At 37.9% G+C, this 27,071-nt stretch overlaps 1 long non-coding RNA gene across 5 annotated transcripts in view; it reads right to left on the reverse strand.

The window, feature by feature from the left end:
- Window positions 1-27,071, reverse strand: part of LOC149126095 (uncharacterized) — a 224,054-nt gene that overhangs the window by 30,721 nt on the left and 166,262 nt on the right. For 2 of the 5 annotated variants that reach the window (XR_016235347.1, XR_016235346.1), the window contains exon 4: window positions 2,638-2,862. This is a non-coding gene — a long non-coding RNA (uncharacterized LOC149126095). Of the gene's footprint in view, window positions 1-337; window positions 454-2,637; window positions 2,863-4,014; window positions 4,147-8,090; window positions 8,150-27,071 lie in introns of all 5 variants that reach the window. The other 3 variants (XR_016235350.1, XR_016235348.1, XR_016235349.1) reach the window with 3 other exon arrangements.

Here is a 27,071-nt window from a genome sequence, read left to right on the forward strand (position 1 = left end):
TATTCTTCCATATTTCTTGTGATAATGCTGACTTGGAATGCCATGATAAATGACATCACCTCTTTTCCTGTGAAAACTCTACCCTATTTTCTAAGAGATATAAAAAAAATAAAAATAACCCTCACCTCCAATAGCTAAGTGAGTTTGGCAAGCCATTGGATAATTTTTACTTAAGGATTTCTCAGGGGAGCTCTTGTCATGTTAATGCTGTACCAGTTTCTAAGAGGTAAAAAGTAAAACATACAGATATCCCAATTTATTTTAAAATCTAAGCCTTTCCAACCTATGCCTTTTATTTTTAATTTTACCTCCAAATTCTTAGGGAATGAATACTTACCTGCAGAACAGACACTGAGAAATTAACTCTTGGCTTTTGATGATAATTAAAACCATTTTCCAGGTCTAGGGAGAGTAGTAGGAGGAACAGATGGGGGAGTGGTTGGTCAGAGAGTACTAGGATAGAGATAGATAAAAGGAAGACGTTTGAGCATTCTGTTGCACAATACAGTGACTACAAATAATGATACTGTACTGAAAGGATTTTTGAATAGCTAATGTGTAATACAAAAAACAATAAATGGACATTTATGCAGTCCACAGACTTGATTCAGTTGTGCCTGTTTTACATGCATTCATTTCTACCAGCTTGTGTTTGAGTATGTGTAATTCTACACTATTACATGTTTTAAAAACTTGGATTTGGACAATTCATTTGGTTGTTTTTTGATTGTTTTTAAGATTTGATTATTGGAAAGCAAGAATTGCTGGTGGGGGAGAGAGACAGAGACAAAGAGAAAATCTTTAATCTGCTGGGTCACTCCTTGGCCAAAACCAGGAGCTAGGACCTTCATCCAGGTCTCCCACGTGGGTGTAGGGACCCAAGCACTTGGACCATCCTCAGCTGCTTTCCCAAGCACATTAGCAGGGAGTTGGATCAGAAGTGGAGCAGCCTGGACATGAACTGATGCCCATATGGGATGCTGGAGTCGCAGGCAGTAGTTTACCTTTCTACACTATAATGGCTACCCCTGGGCATTTCTTAAAATTCAGGGCTTAATTTAGCCAGGACAGATTACTTTTGTTAGTGTAATTTCAGGAATGCTCAGAATACTCTGCCCTTCCCCTGATGAGTTTCCTCAGACTGGTTTCTGACGCCTCTAATACTGTTAGCTGATCGGTAAATTATTTCATAACAAAATGTTATAGAAGTCTTTTCACATCCTTGTTAAACAAATGCACACTTCTCTAGGGTCCACTCACTGTGAAACTGTTGCAGGCACTGTAAAGGCTACATGAGTCTTTTACTTTGGTACAAGACAGAACATTAAGAGCAAAGCATAGACCACTGAGGTGCCGGTTGTGCTATGAAGAAAACTAAAACGGGGATAGGTATAAATAAGGGCAAGTTTGCACCAGGGGGATGGAGAAAGTGTCTCTGATAAGGTGATATTTGGGGAGATGCTGATGGGAAAGCAAGAAGAGCTCTGGGAACAGCAAGCAGTGTAGCCCTGAGTTGGGAAGTTGCTTCTTACGTCTGCCGAACACTTGTGTGACTACAGCGCGAGATGAGTATTGCGGTAGGATTGAGGTCAAAGGAGTAACAGCGGCCTGAATACATGTGGTCTTGTAAGCCACACTAACAGAGTGGGATTTTAGTTTTAGTATGAGTGATGAGAGACGCCACTGGGGGGATTTTTGCAAAGGACTAATACCGTTTAACTCATAGATTTAAAAATATCACGTTGGTTTTCAGGTTAAGAGCTACCTAGAGAGGACAAGAGTAGAAACAGGAGACTAATGAGAAGACTATAGATGGTAAAGTTGATAGAGGCTTGTACAACAGTCATAATTGAAACGGCGAGGAGATGTGAGGTTCTGATGTTCTACCTTATGGAGGAAGGAAGATTGAATGCATTTCCCTGTGGAATATACATAGCATGTAAGAGAGAACGGGACTGAGGGTGAATGCAAAGCTTTTGGCCTGAGGACCTGAAAAGGTGAAATTCTCATTTATTGAGATGAGGAAGGCTACAAGGATTGATTACATGGGTGGAAAGGTATGTGGAGACGGACAGCTCAGTTTTGAATGCAGTCAATCTGAGATGGCTGTGAGGGGTCTAGGCAACAGTTTATATAGATATCTTCAATGAAGAGCGATGGACACACTCGGCCCAGGGGCACCATTTAGGGTCATGGATAAGAACAGCCAGGGAGAGAATTTAGGTAAGCAGAAGAATGCTTACTAAGAACCAAGCAGCACTCTAAGTACTTTGTGTTTAGTTGCTCATTTAATCTTGACAGCGCTCTGAATCCTCCATACTGTTTTACAACTGTAAAAACTGACATTTGCAAGGCTATGTAACCTGCCCAAGTGACACAGCCAAGACTGACTTCCCAAACATTACAGCAGTAAAGGGCTGACTTTTTAAGATTGTATTTTATTAATAATGCTTGAAATTCTGCCCCTGGAGGACAGAAGGCATAGATGCAAATGGCTGCTTAACTGGAAATGACTGGCAGTCGCTATTTTAAGGGATGCCAAGCTTTACCAGGACAAGAGAATAGAAGAGTTTTCTTACCTTGTAAGAGGAAAATCTCTAATACACACATCTTACTGCTATCATCACTGTTACCCACCTTCAGTGAAGCAAAGCAAAGGTTACCAGGGCTGCCGCCTTGTTCTTCATTCATCAGAGAGTGTTGGTGTCCCTTTTCGCCAGTCTGTGAGACAGCAGCAGAGTTTTGGGTGGATAGCTTTTAAGCGAACTCAACTGTCTTGCACATCGCTCATTCTCAAATCTCAGTTATCTGTTTTGACGGGAATGGGCCCATTCATTCATCAGACATCTATTTCTGGTGTGCCTGTTGAGACAGGTGTTGAGGACAGCATAATAAGTAAGATAGAAAAAGTCTCTACTCAGTTGGATGAGCTTTCTTTATAGTTGAAAATAAAAGATTTTGGACAAGCATACAAACAAAGAGAACAATTATGTATTGTGATGAATTCTACCTTGACAAGAATCAGGCAAATAAATAGTAATGGGAAGATCTAGTTGTGGTAGATAAGAAAGTTCTTTCAATAATTGAATGATCTGTGATTACTTTAAAATTTACTATATATAGGTGAAATGGTCACTTTTCTGCTCAATAATTGTTTATAGCCATTGTATATATTCCCACTAAACCAAGGTCTTTTTTCTTCTCTTCAGTGAAGTATCAATCCTTTTTTCTGTAATGTTATTTTTTTTAACTTTTATTTAATGAATATAAATTTCCAAAGTACAGCTTATGGATTACAATGGCTCCCCCCCAAAAAAACTTCCCTCCCACCTGAAAACCTCCCCTTTCCTGCTCCCTCTTCCCTTCCATTCACATCAAGATTCATTTTCAATTCTCTTTATATACAGAAGATCAGTTTAGCATATATTAAGTAAAGATTTCAACAGTTTGCACCCACATAGAAACACGAAGTGTAAAATACTATTTGAGTACTAGTTATAGCATTAAATCATAATGTTATTTTAACATATGTTATCTCAAAAACTAAAAATGAAAGGAAGAAAGAATGAGAGTAGGAAGAAGGAAATGTATCTACAAATCACATTAAATCTATTAAAAACAAAGTAAACATTTAATGAAACCCAGTCATTTGCAACAAGATGGAGGAATCTGGAAAACATTATGCTGAGTGAATTAAGCCAGTCCCAAAGGGACAAATATCATATGTTCTCCCTGATCGGCGACAACTAACTGAGCACCAAAGGGGAAACCTATTGAAGTAAAATATTTTTAAAGTTTGTAGAAAATGGAATTAAAAGGTAAGTTTATTTCGGTGTCAAAATTTTTGAAATTCATGCAGTTTTTCCATGAACTTGTTGAAGATTCTTCACATTCATATATTTCACATTTTTGCACCAAAATAAACTTATTTAATTCCATTTCCCATAAATATTTAAGATATCATTATATTTCTAAGTAAGGCACAAAACCATAGAAAGCAGAAAAAAGTATTACCTGACTCAACTTCATGGAATTGGAAAAAAATCTTGTGTATCAGATGTTAAAAATTTTGAAGTCCCACTACAGAATGTGATAGACTATTCAGCTTGATAATCAATGTCAGAATCAAACACTTCCTTTGTTTCTCTACAAAAATAGTTTTCAAATAATGCAAAAGTTAGTCAATGGCAACTGGGAAATTAACAGCTGGAGACTGTCCAAAGGGCCTTTCCAACATTGCTGGATCTCTAAAGTAAGATGGGAACAAACATGGAAATAATACGAAGATATTATTTCCTAACTAATAGAGTGCCAGAGTTTAAAAAGCTTGGAATAGACAGTGTTAACAAGCAGACAGGGAAATGGTTAATCATAGAAAATGGTGGTATAGCTATACTAACATGAAAAAAAATTATGGCCTAGGAAAAAAAAATTTAAATAAATAATAAAATGAACCCCAGAGAGCTCTGCTGCTCTTCTTTCTACTGTGTTAGGATATGAGCAGTTGTCAGTCTGCAACCCAGAAGAGGTCTCTGAGCAGAACCTGACCATGCTGGCACTCTGATTTCTGATTTCCAGCTTCCAGAATTGTGAGAAATAAATTTCTGCTGTTAATTTGTCAAAAAAATGTGGCATGAACAGGAAACATCCAAACATCCAAGGGAAAATGGAGGGAAAAGAAGAATATTTTATCTAGGGAGAGGAGCAGATCAGAGACACTGAAATTTCAGTAGCTTTGATAGCCAGGAATAGCTAGGACATTATGTTTAGAAAAGGGTGAATAAATTAAATAATCCTAACTATTTTTTGCAGTGAAGTAAAAAAAAAAAATGAAATGAACTAATCTAAAATGACTCAGATATTGCTTTGCTTATATAATTTCATTTAGACAAAAGTACTGTAATTTCAAAAATATCTAATATTATTATGATAGAGCAAGGTACATTAGTTTTGAAAAGGCCACTAAGGCCCGCACTCTGTGTGGCCACCACAGGTTATTATTATTCAATCTCATTGTTTAGGGAAATGTTCTAGCATTCTCAGTGACTGGTTGCTGTCTAAGAAGCTGAGTTTAGCCTGAAGTGATTGGCTGGGCTGAGCAGACCATAGCTAATCTTCAGTTCCTAATCATTCAGGCTGGGCTTAGATCTGGGCATATGTTTGCTGCTTTGGCTAACTTCTCTCCTCATCACACAATTTATACATCACTTCCCAAATTGTGTAAGGATCCCAAGGAATTTACCTATGTTATAGGGACCAAGTTTAGGTTTTTGTGCCCCTGAAATGTTCATATTACTTGAGTGAGCAATTATGTTCTTAGATCTGTCTATTGTAAGTTGTAGGAAACCCATTCAAATTAAACATGCTTTTTGTTTATTGTTTTTTGTTTGTTTGTTTCTGGTTCACATGGCCAAAGTGTGGATCAAGTAAGAACAGTAAAGGCCTTATTGAGAATAGATCCAAGAGACTGGACATCCATGTTTTTCTCCCACACTGTGTTTATATGTGGACTTGATTCTTCCTCTTGGTTTTGGCTCGATTTATTTAGTTCTGTAAAAACTTAGTGAATACTGCCTTATGTATGAGGCCCTGGAGTCATTTCTGGACACAGAGTGATAGTCAAGTCTAACGAGATCCATATATGAGTATATTGAAATTGAGAGCCTCCAAATCTTTCAAGAAGATAATGGAATAATCGAAATGAAAAATGAATATACACATAATATCAAATAGCAAAATATTATGTAAATAAAAGTAATGCAAGATAAAGGAAAGGTCCGCAATAGGAGAAATAGACTGTATTACTTTAAATAAAGGGGTGCTGGGAGGCTGTTAGGAAAAGGTGGTAGTTAGAGGATTAAATGGAAACATTTGTTCAGAGTTCTGGGGCAAGGAAGTTACAGGAGGTGGCCCAACAATAATAAATACTATAAAATGAAAGTGACTTTATGTTACGCAAGGGGTGGAGACGATGCTCATATAAGGGAAGCAGAGAGATCTACAGCAAAGGTAGTAGGCAGATGTTGAATAGACAAGTGACTATTATCTAGGGCTGTGTGGGGAGCAACTGAGACTAGACTAAGTTACTGGAATTAAGACTTATTCTATGCTTCTGCTCTCACACAATATGGCGCTGAGAGAGAGACCAAACAACCTCTACGCAGCTGCCTCATCAGTTTGACTGATAAGCTGCAGGAGCTGATCCTGCTCCTGATTGGAGGAGAGCAGCGTGCTCGGCGTATGGGTAGCAGAGTTGGGATTGGTGGAAGAGGACTATAAAGGAGGAGAGAGACAACATGCACCAGGAACATCTGAAGGAACACCTGAGGAACATCTGAGCAGCCCCCGAGAGAGCCGGCCGGCGGTGTGCCGCTCCTCTGCGGAAGCGGGGAAAGCGGCGGGGGGTGCCTCCCCTCTACGGAGGTGGAGGGGCCGGCAGCTAACCTGGGATGGCGTCATTCCTCCATGAGTGAGGGAACGGCAGCTAACCCAGGAAGGGCCGAGCAGACAAAAGAACAGCGCAGGGTCTAGTGTCGTTCCTCCGCGAGAGGGGGAGCGACAGGGCTGTATAGTTCAAGGCAAGGATTACAGATTTTTATTTTATTCCTAACAGGAAGTCACTGTAATATTTTAGTGGAAACTGAAACAATCAGGTTTAAATTTTATAAATATTGTTCTGGTCGAGAGCAGGCTATAAGAGGTCAAGAGTAGAAGCCAGGAAACCAACTTGAAGATGGGAATGTAAAATTGGCCAGAGTTATTCAAATTCAGAAGAAATTTTGAGTATTGAATGAAAAGCTTATGTTGCTGATTTGGATGCAGGAGCTCAGAGAGCAACAGTGCAATTTACAAGTTATTTCCCCAAGCAGATGGGTGGACGGATGGATGATTCATTGTGCCATTTACTGATAGGGGAAGCTGAAGGAGGAGTTGGTTTGAGGAATATGGTTCGGAGAAGTTTGAAGTCCAATTCAATAGGCTTAAGAGCGATAAACAGAGAGATCATAAGTGGGCTATTGCCATCAGAATCTAGTGGCCAAAAAGGAATCTGCACTATAAACAGAGCTGGGATCCCCAACATTATAAACAAACTATTATAAAGATGTGTATTTTTTATTTACTTAATGGCAGAGTGAGAGAGCTACAAAGTGAGAGCAGGAGCCCTTCCATTGGCTCGTTCTCTTCCCAAGTGCCTATAACAGCTACCGCTGGCTAGGTGGAAGCCAAGAGCCTAGAACTCTATGTAGGTCTCCCATATAAGTGGCAGGAGCCCAAGCACTTAAGCCATCCTGTTTGTGAATATTTATTTATATACTTTTCATTTACTTGAAAGGCAGAGAGAGCTAGTAATGAGCAATTTTTACATTGACTGGTTCACCCCTCAAATGCTAGCAATAGCCAGATGTGGGACAGTCAGAAGCCAAGGATAATAAAAGCTCTTAACAAGGAAATGACTGAGGGCAGTGTGCAACTCAGATCTCTTTAGCTCAGCAAATCGGTGAAGGTAGAGCTTCTTATCCTGGTGTTCATTAGAAGAATGCTAGGCAGGGACTCTAATTAGTCTGTATCATTTCCCCCGTTTTCTTCATGGTTGGGAAAATTACAAAAAGATGGAGTAGCTCAGATATGGTGGCTGTATCTACTTACAGAATGTAAAAACAACAGTCTAGCAAATAAAACCTAGTCCTTTGCATCACCTTTCTACTTGCTATTTCCATAAGAACTTTGCTGTTTCTATAAGAACATTCTTGTCCACAATATCATATTCTCTGTGTGAAATAAGAGGTGTCCTATTAAACAGCAATCTGCACATGTGAACAGCCGGTAAGTAATGTAGGAGATCCATAGATGAGCAGTTCTCAGCCCTGAGCCCACAGGACTTGGTGGAACATATCATGCTGGGCCCTATGTCCAGAGATTCTGATTCTGGAGGTCCAAGGTGGCCCAACAGGTTTTCAGGTGATGCTGATGCTTCAGGGGAGCTGCCACACTTGATGAATAACTGATCTAGATCATATAAGCCAAACATCAGTATAAAATTACTAAGGCAAAGATCCTGTCTTTTGTTGTAAGATTTGCTCTGTTTTTACCTTATTCTCTAGGATTGGTCTTCGGTGGCTCTTAGTTCTGCATCCATGGGTTTAGCCAACTGTGAATGGAAAACACTCAGGAAAAAATATTGTCCATACTAAATGTACATAGCATTATTTTCTTTTATTATTTCATACAGTCATTTATTTACATAGCCTTTGCATTGTTAGGTATTATAAGTAATATAGAGATGATTTTAAGTGCACAGAAGGACATAGATAGGCTATATGCAATTTCTATGCCATATTTTCCCAAAGAAACTTTTTACTAATGAGCACAAACTTCCTACATACAACTTTAGGAATATAGTGATTCTTCCCACCACACCCACCCTCCCACCCACCTCTTCCTCTCTCTCCCATTTCCAGCACCATTCTCCATTAAGATTCATTTTCAATTAACTGTATACACAGAAGACCAACTCTATACTAAGTAAAGGTTTCAAAAATTTGCACACTCACATATACACTAAAACTGTTTGAGAACAAATTTTACAGTTAATTCTCCTAATAAAACTCAATAAGGACAGAAGTCCTGCATGGGAATTAAGTGACTCCTGTTGTTAATTTAACAATGAACACTCTTATATATGATGTCAGTGATCACCCTAGGCTCTTTAGATGAGCTGTCAAGGCTATGGAAGCCTTTTGAGTCCACAAACTCCACCACTTTTTAGACAGGAACATAAGCAAAGTGGAAGTTCTCTCCTCCCTTCAGAGAAAAGCACATCCTTTTTTGACGGCCACTTTCTTTCCATTGGGGTCTCTCACAGAGATCCTTCATGTAGGATTTTTTTTTTTTTTTTTTGCCACAGTGTCTTGGCTTTCTGTGCCTTAAATGGTCTGATGGGCTTTTCTGCCAGACCACAATGCCTTAAGGGCTGATTCTGAGGTCAGAGTGCTATTTAAAGAGATTTTCATTCTATGAGTCTGCTGTGTGGACTACTTCCCATGTTGGAACATTCTCTGCTTTTTAATTCTATTATTATTGCCAGACACTTGATGTTAATTATATGATCAATTTAACACTTAAGATGGCATTTTTACCACTCAGTTTAATGGATTTGGGGGTCCCATGGAAAATTTTTAAACTGTACCCTTAGAAGTAAGTATATAGGAATTTATGCAGAATTATACAACTTTATGGTTATAAACTTCCTCCTCTCTCTCTTATTCCCACTCTTATTTTTTTAAAAGATTTAGTTGAAAGAGTTACACAGAGAAGGAGAGGCAGAGAGAGAGAGAGAGGTCTTTTATCCACTGGTTCACTCCCTAGTTGACCACAACAGCCAGAGCTGCACTGATCCGAAGCCAGGAGCTAGTAGATAGCTCCGGGTCTCCCACGTGGGTGCAGGGGCCCAAGCACTTGGGCAATCTTCTACTGCTCTCCTAGGACATAGCAGAGAGCTGGATCAGAAGCGGAGCAGCCAGGACTTTTACCAGCACCCATATGGGATGCCGGTACTGCAGGCAGCAGCTTTACCTGCTATGCCGCAGCGCCGGGCCCCCACTCTAATTTTTTACTGAAATCTATTTTCAATTAACTTTATACACATATGATGAACTCTTTGTTAAGGAATAGTTCAACAAATAGTATAAAGAAGAAAAAAAAAATTCCTCCTCAGTCAAGACAAGGGCTGTTCAAGTCATTGCTTCTTAAAAGTGTCAATTCCTTTTTTACAGATTTCCTTTTAGGTGCTGTTTTAGTTATCACAGCTCATGGAGAACATATGGTATCTGTCCTTTTGGACTGGCTTATTTCACTAAGTATGATGTTTTCCAGAATCATCCATTTTGTTGCAAATAACCAGACTTCTTTTTTTTTTTTAATGTATTTTTCATTTTTTTTCACAACTGTGTACCAGGAGTATGATGGCTGGGTCATACGGTAGGTCTATATTCAGATTCTGATGTATCTCCAAACTGTCTTCTATAGGCATTTTACCAGTTTATTTTCTCACCTACAGTGGATTAAGTACCCTTTTTCCCATATCCTCGCCTGCATTTGTTGTTTGTTGAATCTGTATGAAATCCATTCTAACTGAGGTGGGGTGAAACCTCATTGTGGTTTTGATTTGTATTTCCCTGATGGCTAGTGATCATGAACATTTTTTCATGTGTCTGTTGGGAATTTGGATTTCCTCTTTTCAACAATGTCAGTTTAACAACCCATCTCTTCAGTGGGTTATTTGCTTTGTTGTTGTGGAGTTTCTCAATCTTTTTATATATTCTGGTTATTAATCCTTTATCAGTTGCATAGTTTGCAAATAATTTCTCCCATTCTGTTGGTTTCTTCTTCACTTCCTGAGTGTTTCCTCTGCAGTACAGACACTTCTCAATTGATATAATTCCATTTGTTAATTTTGGGTTTGACTGCCTGTGCCATGAGGTCTTTTCCAAGAATTCTTTGCCTGTACCAATGTTTTGCAGGGTTTCCCCAATGTTCTCTAGTAATTTGTTGGTATCAGGTCATAGATTTAGGTCTTTAACCCATTTTGAATGGATTTTTGTGTAAGGTGTCAAATAGGGGTCCTGCTTCATACTTCTGTGTGTGGAGATCCAGTTTTCCAAGCACCATTTTTTGAAGAGACTGTCCTTGCTCCAGGGATTGATGTTAGCTCCTTGGTCAAAATATAAGTTAGTTGTATATGCTTGGATTTATTTCTGGTGTTTCTATTCTGTTCCATTGTTCTATCCATCTGTTTTTGTACCAGACTAGGCTGTTTTGATTATAACTGCCTTGTAGTGTGTCTTGAAATCTGGTATTGTGATGCCTGGCTTTGTTTCTGTTGTGTAAGGTTACTTTAGCTATTTGAGGGCTCCTGTTTTTCCATATTTTATCTAAGAGACTTGAATAGGGTTCCTGGAACCAGTATCCCAAGATTCATTTCCAGTAGATGAGAAAGTGTACACTTCAGCCTGTTAATTTTCTTCTACATGACTTAGAAGATCTGACTGATGGAATAATATTCATTGCTTTCTGCTTTGCTTGTTGGCGCCTTGTGGACATGGTGTGTGTGAATGTGCATTGTTATCATTATCTAAAACTTTGAACTTGTTATTTTCTTGCCCAGAAATTCAGTTTATGCCCCCAAGACAATATCAATGCAGGTTATCAATTCTGCAATGAGGATAAAAAATATACAGTGCTGGGATACTAGATCCAAAAGGCAAGAATAAAAAAGTATTATTACTGAGTGCTCCCAGAGTCGATACATCTCTCGTCCATTTATCATAAAACAGTTATCCACATGTACCAGACCCTGTTATCCTCCCTAAATTGACATAACTAAATTGTGTATTTTGGCTGATTCTTTTAAAATTTTTCTTGCAGTCAGTTTTGTTGGCATAACTACAGTATAGTTAAAAATAATATTTTAGGTGTGTGATATCAAAGAAAATGTGTGATAATAAAATATTTTACTCCTGTCTTCACTAGGGAAAAATTTTCAGAGCTGAATGGTTTCCTCTGTTCTTTCCTCATTTCTTGTATAGCCATGGGCAAAGAATTCCCAATAATGCTTTTCTAGTCTCATGACGAGTTGTAACTTTGTCTGGCATGGCATAAAATTTCTTTTCATGTGTGCCAGGCAAGACTACTTTACAAAACTCTGGCTAATTAAATGAGATTTGCCTATGTGGAGACAGGGATTAAGCAAGTAGAAAAAAAATGAGGGCATTTTCTTCAGTGACTGTTTTTAACAAAAGGTAATGAAAACAAAGGTTATACAAAACAAAATCTTTCCTGAAATTCTCTCACTAGTGAAGAGAATTGTGAACATTCTGTTGATGCTTTTATGCTGGCCTAACAGAAAGGGCTACCAGTAACACAGAAATACAAAATAGGCATATTTGCCTGTAAGCATTACTGGAAATTCTGTTAACCTTATCTCTCTGACATACTTGTTACTAAGCTTCTGCTTTTTATTTTCTGATTATTCTTAAGTAGAACCGTACTAAAGAAAACAGCCTTATCTTTGTGCTATGCTAATTTTTCATAGCAAGTATGTAATTTAAAAGAATGTATTTAGCTTCCAAATAATTCTTTATAATTAATTGTTTTGTCTGTAAGTCCTCATTTTACTTGTCTGACTTCTCACCCTGGAAGTATTGGCTTTCCTCTTATTGCCTAATTGCATATTATATCCTGCTCCCGTTTTCATACTTCACAATTACTTTACCAGGAGGGGGATACCGCTGTATTTTATTTCCCTTAATGCAGAGTTTTAATTTCCCTCATATGCTTATTTGTTCCATTTATTAGCTGCAATGATACTCTGAGGAAAGCATTTTGAAGACTGCGTCATAGTCATCTGTTTATTTGGATGACCGCTTTTTTTTTTTTTTTTTGGACAGGCAGAGTGGATAGTGAGAGAGAGAGACAGAGAGAAAGGTCTTCTTTTTGCCGTTGGTTCACCCTCCAATGGCCGCCATGGCTGGCGCTCTGCGGCCGGAGCACCGTGTGGATCCGAAGGCAGGAGCCAGGTACTTATCCTGGTCTCCCATGGGGTGCAGGGCCCAAGCACTTGGGCCATCCTCCACTGCACTCCCTGGCCATAGCAGAGAGCTGGCCTGGAAGAGGGGCAACCGGGACAGAATCCGGCACCCTGACCAGGACTAGAACCCGGTGTGCCGGTGCCGCTACAGGTGGAGGATTAGCCTATTGAGCCGCGGCGCCGGCCTGGATGACCGCTCTTTTACAATAAATTTACCATATTTTTAGAATTAGCAGCAATTAGTATCCTTCTTCAGGAATAACCCACTCTTCAGAGTAAAGGTGTAATTTCTGTCCCAATAACTCCACATCACATGGTGCCCCTCCAATGAGTATAAATATTATGCATCTGCTTAAAGAATAAAATTTAAAAGAAAGAAAGATATTTCCATAGTGTGTATAAATTTCATCTGAAGTGGAGCCTGTGGCCTACCTGAGAATTAGCATTAAGTGAATCTGTACAGAGCTTGGACTAGTTTTTATCCCCCGCAAGTACACTGTTCTGATTTGCCAGTTCTGATGCAATGGAGGTGCTACTGCTCCGTTGGGAAGAGCTGGGGTAGGTTCTCGAACCCTGAGTGGGGTTCATTGCCTTTCTAGGTTACTTAGCCTCCATATGGTTTCCTCAACTGAAAATATAGATCCAAATGATCTAAGGTAATAGATTGCAAAGAGAACTGAGATGAAGATGCAAAACATTTTTTTCTATTTAAAGGTTTAAATATTGAACCTTGGAGTGAGCCCTCACAAGACTGAACCTTACTGGGTGGAGCCCCAGATCCTGTTTGCAGGTTTCATTTGTCCTACAACATAATTTCTACCAAGTTTGGGGCTGACATCCATCTGGGTTCGTCCACTGAGACTGCCTGTCCATTCCTCCTGCATGCTGCCAGGTACTTCAGGTTAATCTGTGTGAATAGCACTAGCAAGCTGTTTTGCATTCAAGCTTCCTACCAAGTTTGACATCGGAGGGCAGTGCGTGCATTGCAGGGTTAAAGAGTGAAATTGAGCTGTTAGTCCCTGGATCCTGTATAGCAAAGTCCCTTTGGCTTGGCTTATGTCAGCTCACAGGCTGTCTCTGCACTTCTTTAGGCTGCATTCCATAACCTGTTGTCCTTCCACAGCTAGGGGTGTGGTTATTCACCCCAGATGTCACTCGTTCTGAGAAACTACATTGTTACCTGTGCTTTCCTTATGTTCTTTTAACAGAGACTGCCTTAAATGCCTCCAGTTAGCCCTCTTCTTTCTTCTTGTTTTGTTCTTTGAGTTTTTTTGCTTTTTTGTCTTCTTAACAGTAGGCCAAAGAATTGGGGGAGGGATTTGAATCCTATGGACCAGCTGCAAATAGTTCAGATGGTTTCTTTCTGCTAGGAACTCACTTTTTTTTTTGGGGGGGGTATACATAAACAATTACGAGGGGCTTCAAAAATTCATGGAAAATAGACTTAAAACATAATAATGCACTTTCCACAAACCTTTTGCAGTATGCTTGTATTTAAAAAAGACAAAAAATGTTAGGTTCTCCACAGGGCCCTGACACCCCAAAGGTTAAGCTGTGACATTGACAATGATGCTTTCTGCAGCCCTGCACAGAGTTGGACTCATATCATTTGTCACCAGCAGTACATAACCGCCTCCATACTCTGCAACACCCATGGAAATAATAATAAAGGACCCCTTGCCCTTACCTTATCCATACTGGAATTCTGTGCAGATAAAAGGCCTAAGAGTGAAGCACATTTTAGTATTTTGAGGAAAATATAGGAAATGACTTTATGACATCTAGACAGGAAATGGCTTCAAAATAAGACAATGTGAGTACAAACCATGAGGAAAAACCTTATAGATTTGAATATCATTAAAACATTTATCAACATTTTTCAAAAAACACACAAAAACTTCCCAGACTGGAAGAAGACACTAACAATTATAATAAAAGAACCACAACATATTTATAAGAAAAATATAAGTGTCAATATAAAAAACTGAAATAAGAGCAAAGTGTAGAGAAGCCAAGTAAACATAGAGAAAAATGTATTGCATCTTACAAGTCATTTATGAAATGACCCTTGAATGCAATTCAGTTCTAATATGTACCGCAATTAGATTTGCCAATTGCCAAAGTTTAATAGCATGAATCGTTGGAGTATGTGAGAATGCGAAACCTTATAAATGAGTGCACCTACTTGGGAGAACAATTTGTTCTGACCTAATAACACTGAAGAACTGCAACGTCTGGCAGTAACTGCTGTGACCGAACTGTGTATTCCCACATAGCAACTCCTCACTATGCGTTCTGGAGAAGGTCCTAGATAGTCACGCAGGAACCCTTGCGTAGTATACAGATGATATACAGAGAAGTACTGTGGGCAGTAATGGAGAGAAAGCCTGTGATATTTTATTAAAACTGAATAAAATAAAATACTGAAGCTGAAGATGCTAGAGCTATACATATCAAAACTGACTAATGTTACAGCATACAACTTAGTGAAAAAAGCAATTTTCTGAAGAATACATAAAGTACTATGCTACCAGTGGAAATTAAAATATACTAAACATCTCTTAAATATTGTCTGTGGTAAACATACAATGAAATATTAAATATTGATGGAGATTAAACACAGCTCTGGAATGTTGCTTGTGACATGTGATAAGGATGTGGATGTGTTTGTTGGCTTGTCAGGATATCTTAATTCTGGTGACAGAGTGTTCCTTCTTGAGGTGAGTGTTTTTAAAATTATTCTTCAGGTCTTTTCTATATATTGCATACTTTTGTATAATTAAAAAGTTATAATATGAGGCAAGTGTTCATTCTAGCATTGAAGACACTAATTGAAATACTTCCGTCATCAGAGTCCCCGGGTTCCACTCCAGGCTGTAGCACCTGACTTCCGCACACGCTGGGAGGCAGCAGATATGGCTCAAGTAATTGAGGATCTGCCACCAAGTTGGAGACTTGGATTGGGTCTCAGGCTCCCAACTTTGCCCAGCACTGGCCTGTGTGAGCTTTTAGGCGAGTGAACCAGTGGATGAGAGTATGTCTGTCTGTCTGTCTGTCTCTGTCTCTCTCTTTCTAAAAAGTAATTAATTAAAAATAGGTATGATAGCTTCTTAAAGATGTTGGTAAGAAATGATATAAACATGTCAAATTGTTAGCATATGATTAAATACATATAGAATAGAAATTCAAAAATCATATTTGCCCTTCTGTTTTTTTCGTAAAGGTGTAGGAATCAGTATACTCAGCAATTTGTCCTCCTGTTTCTAGATAAGTGGGAAGTGTGGTAAATGCATGGGCTGTAACGTATGCCCTAGATTCAGATATGTGAGGCCATTTATGTCTGATCTGTCATCGATTGGCAATTATTTAACTTCTTTCAGCCTCACTTTTATCCATCTGAACTGTAATGAGTGAAATTCTGTTTATGGTGTAAATTTAACTTAAGATTAATTTAATCCAGATGAAATTCTTAGTATAGACTGTTGCCCAGAATAAGATATATTAATGTTTCTGGTTTGGTGATCTCACTGCTGGTTAGTGATACAGGTAAAATTCAAATAGTAAGAGCTTTCTTTTAGGAGTGTTCATTGTGTGTCATGTGAATGCCACATTACATTTTCAATGTGTTGTCCCCTTTAATATTCACAGGTTCAGAATTAGATAATACCATTATCCAATTTAAGTAAAATTTCTTTGGAGAATTTGGTGGCATGTAACACAACTGGCAGTTTATTTAAATTTCAGTATTTTTGTGAGTCACTGTTTTGTGTGTATGTAAATATCACACTGAAGAAAATTTGCTTCGTGTATGTCTACAAATATTTAGCTGATTTTTTTAAAAAAAATTTCAGCCAGAAATCATTATGTGTAGACTATATTTTTATTTTGTGAAAACGGCACCTTACACAATTTGAAAAACGGGCAAAACACAAACTTCAGGAGGCATGTGTGCGTCTTACTGTGTATAGGAAGAAGGGTATATAGTGCCTTCATCCAGAATCGCTGTAGTCAGCACTTCTCAAGTCATGTTGCATTAAAGTTTATAGAGGCACTTGAAGCCACTGTCAGTAAGGTAAGCAGACTATCAATCTCCCGCCACCCTAAAAACACAGGTCCTCAATCAGTAAAAAACAAAATCCTCCCACATGGGCTTGGTCAGATTTGCTTTGGAATTTTCTATCAGAATCAAGAAATGAGCTGAATATTAATAGAAAGACACTGTATATAATATATGTAAAATCTTTTCAAGTGGAAGGTGCAGAAGACTGGAGTTACAAGTGTAGTTCAGGTTTACTAGTAATATCCAGAATATTGCCAGAGTTTATGTACACAGGATGCTTTTAGTCTACAAGGCTTAACAGAGTGGATTTTTTTGTTCTGCTTAGGTATTCAAAGGCACATCATGTGACTTCAAAGTCTCTTGGATTTTCTAATATTAGTGTGTAACTCACTGGGTTGCTCTAATCATCAGTGCTCATTTTATGTAACAGCCATTCTCCAATGATGCATGCCAGTGACATGAGTTCAGTTCAATGAGCATAGAAATCCCTACTCCACGCAGAGCTTAAAACATTTTGCGGCATGATACATTGCCATGCATCTTACTCATCTTCTTATGCTTATACTGTCATAGTCTCTGAATAATATATGTTTCCTATACTCTACAGATATAAATCTCTGAGAATATGTATTTTTAATGCTGTTGTTCTTTAGAAGAATTTTAGTTAAAAATGGTCTCACTGAATTTATGAATTACGAGCCCAACAGATTGTTGGTTTTATAGAATTTATGAACTCTCTGTTGAACTTTGAGTGAAGCTGACTACACAAGTCTCATCAGTTTTCAAATTCTCATTTCTAGCATTCTTAACAACTTATTTGTTGTTGTTATTTTGTTGTTGTTGTGCTTGCTAATGAGATTTTTACCAGAGAGGTATCACATAAATCATTTATTCAGCATCTTGTTATTTTACAGACTATTGGATGATCAGTGAAGTTAGAGCAGCAAACAAGACAAAGTTACTGCGATCATAGAACTTCCATATTTGTGGAGAAAGAAGACATCTGACAAGTAAAGACATTTATTTTTTTCCCTTAAGTCCCTAAAATAAAATAGCAAGCTCATTGCTTTCCAAGTAACAAAAGTTGTGCCATAAATAGGCCAGTATTTTTTAGCAGCCTTTAACAATTTGAACATGGTTTCTTTTTTTAGTTTACCCAAACAGAAATGCTAAGGAATTTAACATTCTGTTTTATAGTTAGTAGCATGCTGAAGTCCTAATTGAAAGGGGTTGGGCTGTTGTCCTTGGTCCTGGATGCATCTACTGGCTATATAATAGGTGGGGACATTGTTGTTTATTTGATGTACATAATTTAACAGAATCTCTTGATTCTAGTAAGTACGTGGAATTTTCCAAATATGCAAAGTAAATATACAAGAGTCATGGTTCTCAATTTCACATAGTGAAAAAACTGCCCTAGAAGATTTCTACGAATTTTTTAACCAGTTCATTTTAAGTATATGTTATTTGAATAGTTCAAGTGATAGGATAAAGCTATATCTTGATAATAGCAAAGGTAATACTAACATTTTTGCTCCTCTTTAAGTCATAATGAGCCTATATATATGTATATATATATATATATTTTAACTTTTATTTAATGAATATAAATTTCCAAAGTACGACTTATGGATTACAATGGCTTCCCCCCCATACCTTCCCTCCCACCCACAACCCTCCCCTTTCCCACTCCCTCTCCCCTTCCATTCACATCAAGATTCATTTTCGATTATCTTAATATACAGAAGATCAGCTTAGTATACCTTAAGTAAGGATTTCAACAGTTTGCTCCCACACAGAAACATAAAGTGAAAAATAATAGATGATTTTTTTAAATGATGATGAAATCAGATCAGACCTATTGTCATGTTTAATCCCAGTGAGAGTCAAGTTGGGAATTGATAATTTCTTTTCTTTTTTTTTTTTTTTTACAGAAGATCAGTTTAGTATGCATTAAGTAAAGATTTCAACAGTTTGCACCCCCATAGAAACACAAAGTGAAATACACTGTTTGAGTACTCGTTATAGCATTAAATCTCAATGCACAGCACATTAAGGACAGAGATCCTACATGAGGAGTAAGTGCACAGTGACTCCTGTTGTTGACTTTACCAATTGACACTCCTGTCTATGGCATCAGTAATCTCCCTATGCTCCAGTCATGAGTTTCCAAGGCTATGGAAGCCCTCTGAGTTCTCCGACTCTTATCTTGTTTAGACAAGGTCATAGAAAAAGTGGAGGTTCTCTCCTCCCTTCAGAGAAAGGTACCTCCTTCTTTGATGACCTGTTCTTTCCACGGGATCTCACTCACAGAGATCTTTGGCTAGAGTGTCTTGGCTTTCCATGCCTGAAATACTCTCATGGGCTTTTCAGCCAGATCCGAATGCCTTTAGGGCTGATTCTGAGGCCAGAGTGCTATTTAGGACATCTGTCATTCTGAGTCTGCTGAGTATCTCACTTCCCATGTTGGATCACTCTCCCCTTTATTTATTCTATCGGTTAGTGTTAGCAGGTACTAGACTTGTTTATGTGCTCCCTTTGACTCTTAGTCCTTTCATTATGATCAATTGTGAACTGAAATTGATCACTTGGAATAGTGAGATGGCATTGGTACATGCCACCTTGATGGGATTGAATTGGAATCCCCTGGTATGTTTCTAACTCTACCATTTGGGGCAAGTCAGCTTGAGCATGTCCCAAATTATACATCTCTTCCCTCTCTTATTCCCACTCTTATGTTTAACAGGGATCACATTTCAGTTAATTTTCAACACTTAAGAATAACTGTGTATTAATTACAGAATTAAACCAGTCATATTAAGTAGAACAGACAAAAAAAAACTACTAAGAGGGATAATGTATTAAGTTGTTCATTAACAGTCAGGGCTATGCTGATCAAGTCACCGTTTCCCATAGTGTCCATTTCACTTCAACAGGTTTCCTTTTTGGTGTTCAGTCAGTTGTCACCAATTAGGGAGAACATATGGTATTTGTCCCTTTGGGACTGGCTTATTTCACTCAGCATGATGTGTTCCAGATTCCTCCATTTTGTTGCAAATGACTGGATTTCGTTGTTTCTTACTGCGGTATAGTATTCTAAAGAGTACATATCCCATAATTTCTTTATCCAGTCTACCGTAGATGGGCATTAAGTTTGTTCCAGGTCTTAGCTATTGTGAATTGAGTTGCAATAAACATTAGGGTGCAGACCGCTTTTTTGTTTGCCAATTTAAATTCCTTTGGGTAAATTCCAAGGAAGTGGGATGGCTGGGTCGAACGGTAGGGTTATCTTCAGGTTTCTGAGGAATCTCCAGACTGACTTCCATAGTGGCTTGACCAGTTTGCATTCCCACCAACAGTGGGTTAGTGTCCCTTTTTCCCCACATCCTCGCCAGCATCTGTTGTTGGTAGATTTCTGCATGTGAGCCATTCTAACCGGGGTGAGGTGAAACCTCATTGTGGTTTTGATTTGCATTTCCCTGATTGCTAATGACCTTGAACAAGAACTCTACTAAGAGAGTATTGGAACTCATAGAAGAGTTTGGCAAAGTAGCAGGGTATAAAATCAATGCACAAAAAACAACAGCCTTTGTATACACAGACAATGCCATGGCTGAGGAAGAACTTCTCAGATCAATCCCATTCACAATAGCTACAAAAACAATCAAATACCTTGGAATAAACTTAACCAAGGATGTTAAAGATCTCTACGATGAAAGTTACAAAACCTTAAAGAAAGAAATAGAAGAGGATACCAAGAAATGGAAAAATCTTCCATGCTCATGGATTGGAAGAATCAATATCATCAAAATGTCCATTCTCCCAAAAGCAATTTATAAATTCAATGCAATACCAATCAAGATACCGAAGACCTTCTTCTCAGATCTGGAAAAAATGGTGCTGAAATTCATATGGAGGCACAAGAGACCTCGAATAGCTAAAGCAATCTTGTACAACAAAAACAAAGCCGGAGGCATCACAATACCAGATTTCAGGACATACTACAGCACAGTTGTAATCAAAACAGCATGGGACTGGTACAGAAACAGATGGATAGACCAATGGAACAGAATTGAAACACCAGAAATCAACCCAAACATCTACAGCCAACTTATATTTGATCAAGGATCTACAACTAATTCCTGGAGCAAGGACAGTCTATTCAATAAATGGTGCTGGGAAAATTGGATTTCCACGTGCAGAATCGTGAACCAAGACCCCTACCTTACACCTTACACAAAAATCCACTCAACATGGATTAAAGACCTAAATCTACGACCTGACACCATCAAGTTACTAGAGGACATTGGAGAAACCCTTCAAGATATTGGCACAGGCAAAGAATTTCTGGAAAAGACCCGGGAGGCACAGGCAGTCAAAGCCAAAATCAACTATTGGGATTGCATCAAATTGAGAAGTTTCTGTACTGCAAAAGAAAGTCAGGAGAGTGAAGAGACAACCGACAGAATGGGAAAAAATATTTGCAAACTATGCAACAGATAAAGAGTTAATAACCAGAATCTACAAAGAGATCAAGAAACTCCACAAAAACAAAACCAACAACCCACTTAAGAGATGGGCCAAGGACCTCAATAGACATTTTTCAAAAGAGGAAATCCAAATGGCCAACAGGCACATGAAAAAATGTTCAAGGTCATTAGCCAATATATATTTTAATAAGGGGTAAGTTTACTTTCTTGATTGATTGAATGCAAGAGTATTGGATATCTGTGTTACCTCAGAACTGTTAGGGTAAGTTATAAGTTCATATGATGTAAATTTACTGTGATTTCAGATTGACACTTTTTGTGGTAAAAATATATGTGCCAAATAATGTGGAAATAAAGAACACATCTGCAGGTCTAGCATGAAATTTTCACAGTGGAAGAGAGTTGCAAAAGTAATGGGTCACAAAATTTTGACCTGAGCTTTGAAATATTAATTGGAACAACTTTAAGTTTTCTTTAAAATAAGACTTTATAACATGGCTATTTCAAGGGTTAATTTCTTGAATATTTACATAATTTACAGTAGAGGAATATCCAAAAATAAATATTTGATGAAAGATGAAGTCATTACCTGCTCCCACTCCCAAAAGCTGTTGATGTTGTTTATTGTGACATTCTCTGAGTAAAAACATCCTGACCACAGTTCTACAAATCCGATGTTTGTAGCGCTTAGAATTACTCATCTAAATGAGCAGAAATAAACCATACCAGGAGAGATGCTCTTTGTACCTTTCCATTTCTTCATAAGAAAGAAATAACTGGAGCAGCATTTTATCTGCTCTCTTTTCCAAATGAGATGCTGTTTTCTTCTAATTCCTACTTGAAGCATTAATTGTTAGCTGGAGTAGGAGACAGTTTGACCTACTAGTTTTATGGCTCTGAAGTATTTCTCATGGTATTAGGATCCCCCGGTTCATGATCAATGCCCTCCTCTCCAACTGAAATTACTAGCACTGTTCCCATAAAAGCTTCCCTCACCAGAAGTGCCAACATATTAAATATGTGTTTATTACATAGATCAGAAACCACCAAAATATCCAATGCTAACTTTCAACTCCTTTGAGAATGTGATTTAAAACATATTGCTTCATGTGAAAAATACAACTGTCTCCATTTCTTTTTTCACTTTTATATGATGCTAATTTTAAAATTGTTAAGCAACTTAAATATCATTTGAATGGCCATTTAATATTCTGTTCTCTCTCTCTCTCTCTCTATATATATATATATATACATATATATACACACATATGCAACAATTTATCATACCTAGTCCTATTTCTGTGCATGTAGATTATTTCCAATATTGTGTTGCCATAAGTGATCCTGTGGTGAAACAAGGGATGAATAAGTGTACATTGCTTTTCCTTCTCTCAGCCAATACTCAGTGAATGGAGAACAGCAAGTTAAAGTCTCTGCAAAATCCATATTCAAAACATACTCCAGGGGAAAGCATTGATCTAGTGGTTAATAAGCTTCTCTCTGGAACACCTCTGTCACCTATCAGAGAGCTAGGGTTCCAGCTCTGGCTCTATCCCTGATTCCAGCTGCCTCTACTATGTACCCTGAGAGGCAAGAGATGATGACTCAAGTAGTTAGTCACCTGCCACCTACATGGATGCCTGGTTCCCTTCTTTAGCCTGGTCCAACTCTGGCCATTGGGGTTTTGTGGAATTAATCAGGGAGAAGCTCTGTCTCTATTTCTCACTCTCTCTTTGCCTGTCAGATAAGAAATTATGCCATTTGCAGAACTATAGCTAAACATTCTCCTCATACTGTATTTTCAGTATAGAGTCACCCTATAATGCAAACTTAGCTTGCAGAGATGAAGGAAAAAAAATTCAGCTATAAAAGTGAATCCTATATTTTAGTGTAAGATCCAAACTCTAAATCAGTATCGTGGGCAATTCCTTTTTAAAAATTGTTTTCATAATTCTATACAGAAAAAACAATTTTAATGACTGAATGGTGTTTGTATAATATTAATTCTTTCATTAAAAGCCATTTTAAATCCTGATGGATACAATAGTTATGACATGGGCACAATACAAATAACAGTCAGAAGCCAGTGGTTTTAGGAAGGATACATTCTAGACAGCTGAGAAGACACACAAAATGTTAGTCCCTTCCCTCAGAAAAATTCACAGTTGAATTGCCAAGATATAATATAATGCTAGAAGAATTAAGATACAAAGAATAGAAAATTACATAACAGTTCCAGCAAAGAATCAAAGATGTGTCATAAGGAAGTATACTATCATTACTATAAGTGGCTTAAGCAGAGTACTCACCTAGTTGCTTAGGAGATCAATCATGTTTAAATTGGCTCACAAGCCAAGGAAGTCTAGAGATGCAACCACTTTCAAGTGTGGATGGATCCAGAGGCCTGACATCTTGGAGGAGATGTGTGTCCCCACTGTTTGCCTTCCCTTCCCTCCGTTTTATCTTGATCATCAGGAAGGCTGCATCTACACAGTTTTAGATGGCTACCAGCAGCTCATTAGTGTTATCCTACCTCATGAAGGGCAACAGCAGTTCTAGAAGAAAGAGCATTACTTTTTTCCCAACAGTTCCAGTAAAACTTCTGTGATTCTATGTACTGAACTCTCTTTAGTGATATATGTTGCAGGCATGGATCAAAGGCCAGTCTTTATCGCTATAGGATTCATCACTGTCATGTGAACCATGGTGAGATGATGAAGGAGAGCATGGTTTTCTATGGAACAAGCTGCTCTTAACACAAGAAACAGGGAGTGGATATTGAGCAGGAAAATAAAGAGGCCACTTTTTATTTTGTTCTTTTGTTACATAGTATCTGATCATTCAGAGATAGAAGTTACTTTCTCCATATTATAAATATTGATTTATTTTAAAATTCATTGATTTGTAACACGCAATTTTCATTGTCACATTAAAAAAAACGCTTTTGGCTCACGAATCTCCTTTTATCATTACTCTAATTTCTTGTTCCTCAAAAAGATTATTCAATTATTATTTTAGTTGGCATAGTTTCATTGACAGGTGACAGAAACCTAATTGAAAGTAGAAATGACTTAGGTAAGACAAAGAGGGAAAGGTTGCAGGTACTCGGAAGAGAAAAAGAGGAAAGGCAGAAATGTATAGCTTTCTATAATTGAAGTTCAGGACAGATGATTTTAGGCAAAGCTAGATCAAGGTTAAAGAATGAATGCTCTGTCAGTCTTTCAGTTTTGTTGTTTTTCATATTGCCTTTTTCCAAGGCAGGTTTTCCCCTTTGTGACTGTAAAATGCATAGCATCATCTCCAGGTTAGCAGCTCAGAGATCCAAGCAGAAAATGAGCTCCCCTGATAGATCCCTAAGGAGGTCCATTGTCCTGTCCTAATTAAAGGCCTTTCCCTGAACTGGTCATAGCGTCTGGGGTAGGATAATGGTATGATGGGCTACATCCCTCTCTTCTAGGAATAGGAAATAGGGTATTTTCCAACTGGACAGCACAGACCCAGAATGGAGAAGCAGTCCCCAAAATGATACTGGGGAGGCTGGTCGCTTAAGAAAACTTGAACAGATGCTGTATTTGCATAAATATAGGATAGCTATTTTACATGTAAAAAGAAAAAGTAATGTTTTGATATGACAGGAAGATTAGAAATCATTATAACACAAAACCAGATCCATTACATGAACCTTGTCATTTGTCAAAATTTTGTGTGTGTGTGAACACACTTTTTTCCCTTTATCCTAGAACCAAGGAAGTAACATAAAGTAAGAATCTTATACTCAGAATTCAAATTCAAATTCCACTATAATTTGGTGGAAAAATTTGATCAAGTTTTTATGACTGATGCAACTACTCTAAGAAATGCATACATAGTGATAATTTATGAGCCTAGTGAAAGGCTCAGATTGCAACAAATAAAATTTGGTAACATTCCCCAGTGGGACTAATATGACCTCCTCCTACACTAAGGTTCACTAAACTCCCAGCAAATCATGCTGTTCTACAAGGCATTCCAGGAGGTCAGAAGCCAGGAGCATTAAAACAAATCTAGTTAATATGTGACAGGTGAGGCTACAAATGACAAATAGCAGGAAGATTTTTATATACTGCTTGCCAGAAAAGAATGTAACCTGTGATACATTTCCTTCTTTTTCATTGAAATACAAGAGATTATGAAGCTAATGCCAGGCCCTAGACTGGCTGAGGAGTTCAGCCCTGCTTTGAAACTCCGCCATGTAGCATGAACTCACTGGCAGTGGGGTGACTGAAGATCATAGACCACAGATGTTAATAATGAGAAAAGATAGAGTTAGACCAAGGCTTCTCCCAAAGCTGAGTTTGAATGATTTAACAAGGCAGAAGAAGAATGTATTTTTATTTCCTAATACTGTCATTATAAAAGAAACATAAGGCAGATCTGTACCAATTTCCATATGGTGGAAAAGTGCAAAGTTGTCATATTTTCTCCAACCCTCTAAAATTAGTGTCTCAGTATTTTCTCTATGTTGAATCTCAAATAAGAAATGCATGTTATGGTCATGGTCTTTAGGCCATCATCATGACACAGTCTCCTGAAGTTTAAAAAGCAATAAAAGTTGTGCAATTTTACAGTTATTTTAAAATGTAAAAAAAAATTACTGTTTATTATTATAGGGTATAGTGTGATACATCAAATCATATATATTATGTACAATGATCAAAATAAGTTAGCTAGCATATTTATCTCTATCACCACTTACAGCCTCCAAACTCCTCTCACAGGTTGTTTTTGTTTTTTTTTGTTTGTTTGTTTGTTTTTTTGTAAAATATATAATAGGTCATTAGGAACTAGAGTCACGCCTACTGTGCTGTAGAATCACTGAAATCATCCCTTCCTTCTAAGTGTATTTTGGTGCCCATAATTTCAACTCCCTGTACCCCCATACTCCATCCTTCTCAGTCTCTAGTAATCATTATTCTACAATCAGATCAGTATTTTTAAAGGGGAAACATGCTGTTTTTGTCATTCTGTGTCAGATTTATGTCCCTTAACAATGTCCTCAAGTCCCACGATGAAGCAGAAATTAATGTCCTAATAACATCTAACCAGGTTTTCTATATATGAATCACATAAAAGAACATATTCTTAGAGTGGGAAGATTTGAATTTTGAATGGAGGAAGAGTAGTCTTTAAAATTAAGAGACATGATTCTCATTTAAAAAAAAAAAGAGTACTTGAAGTGCACTGTAGAGTCTTTAACCAGTTTATAACATTTTGTAGACATAAATATTGAGAGAAAGAAAAAGGCATTTCTTCAAATTTGCATTCTTCTTCAACAGCAATATTCTGATTGGAACATCAGTGTCTTTTGGCAGCAGCTCATTAACCTGTGGAGATGTGGGATTCCAGTGGGGCTTTGTAATAAGGTCAAACCTGGAACAAACTATGCTTTTGAAGTTAGGGAAATCAGACAGTTTGCTCTGACCAAGAATGGGATTCATGGAAGGAACTAAAGGATCATCGCTCTTGTCACTGCGTAGCAGAGCCCTAACCTTTGCCCAAGTAGGAGGATTTCACACACAGACACACAGAGAAATGAGCAGTGGCTCACTCCATAATGTAAGGAGCCCGTTATGACAGACCAGCACAGCCTGAAGGTGCCTTTTAAGATGGTTTAACACACAGACACATACACACACATCTCCAAATCTCATTAACAATATTCTCATGTAAGGGTTGAATGCACATGGGCACTTGGGGAAAAAAACTGTCAGACATAAAAATGGCAGGTAGATCTATGAAAAATGTTCAACATCAGAGAACTGCAAATGAAAACAATTATGAGCTATAACCTCACTCTACTTAGATTGGTCATTATCAAAAAACAGAAGACAGCAGGTGCCACCAAGGATGTAAAGAAGGAACTCTTGCACAGTGTTAGTAGGAATGTCAGTTAGTA

Source organism: Oryctolagus cuniculus, chromosome 6 (genome assembly GCF_051225735.1).
Source record: "Oryctolagus cuniculus isolate XC-2025 breed Fujian yellow rabbit chromosome 6, ASM5122573v1, whole genome shotgun sequence".
NCBI lineage: Eukaryota > Metazoa > Chordata > Mammalia > Lagomorpha > Leporidae > Oryctolagus > Oryctolagus cuniculus.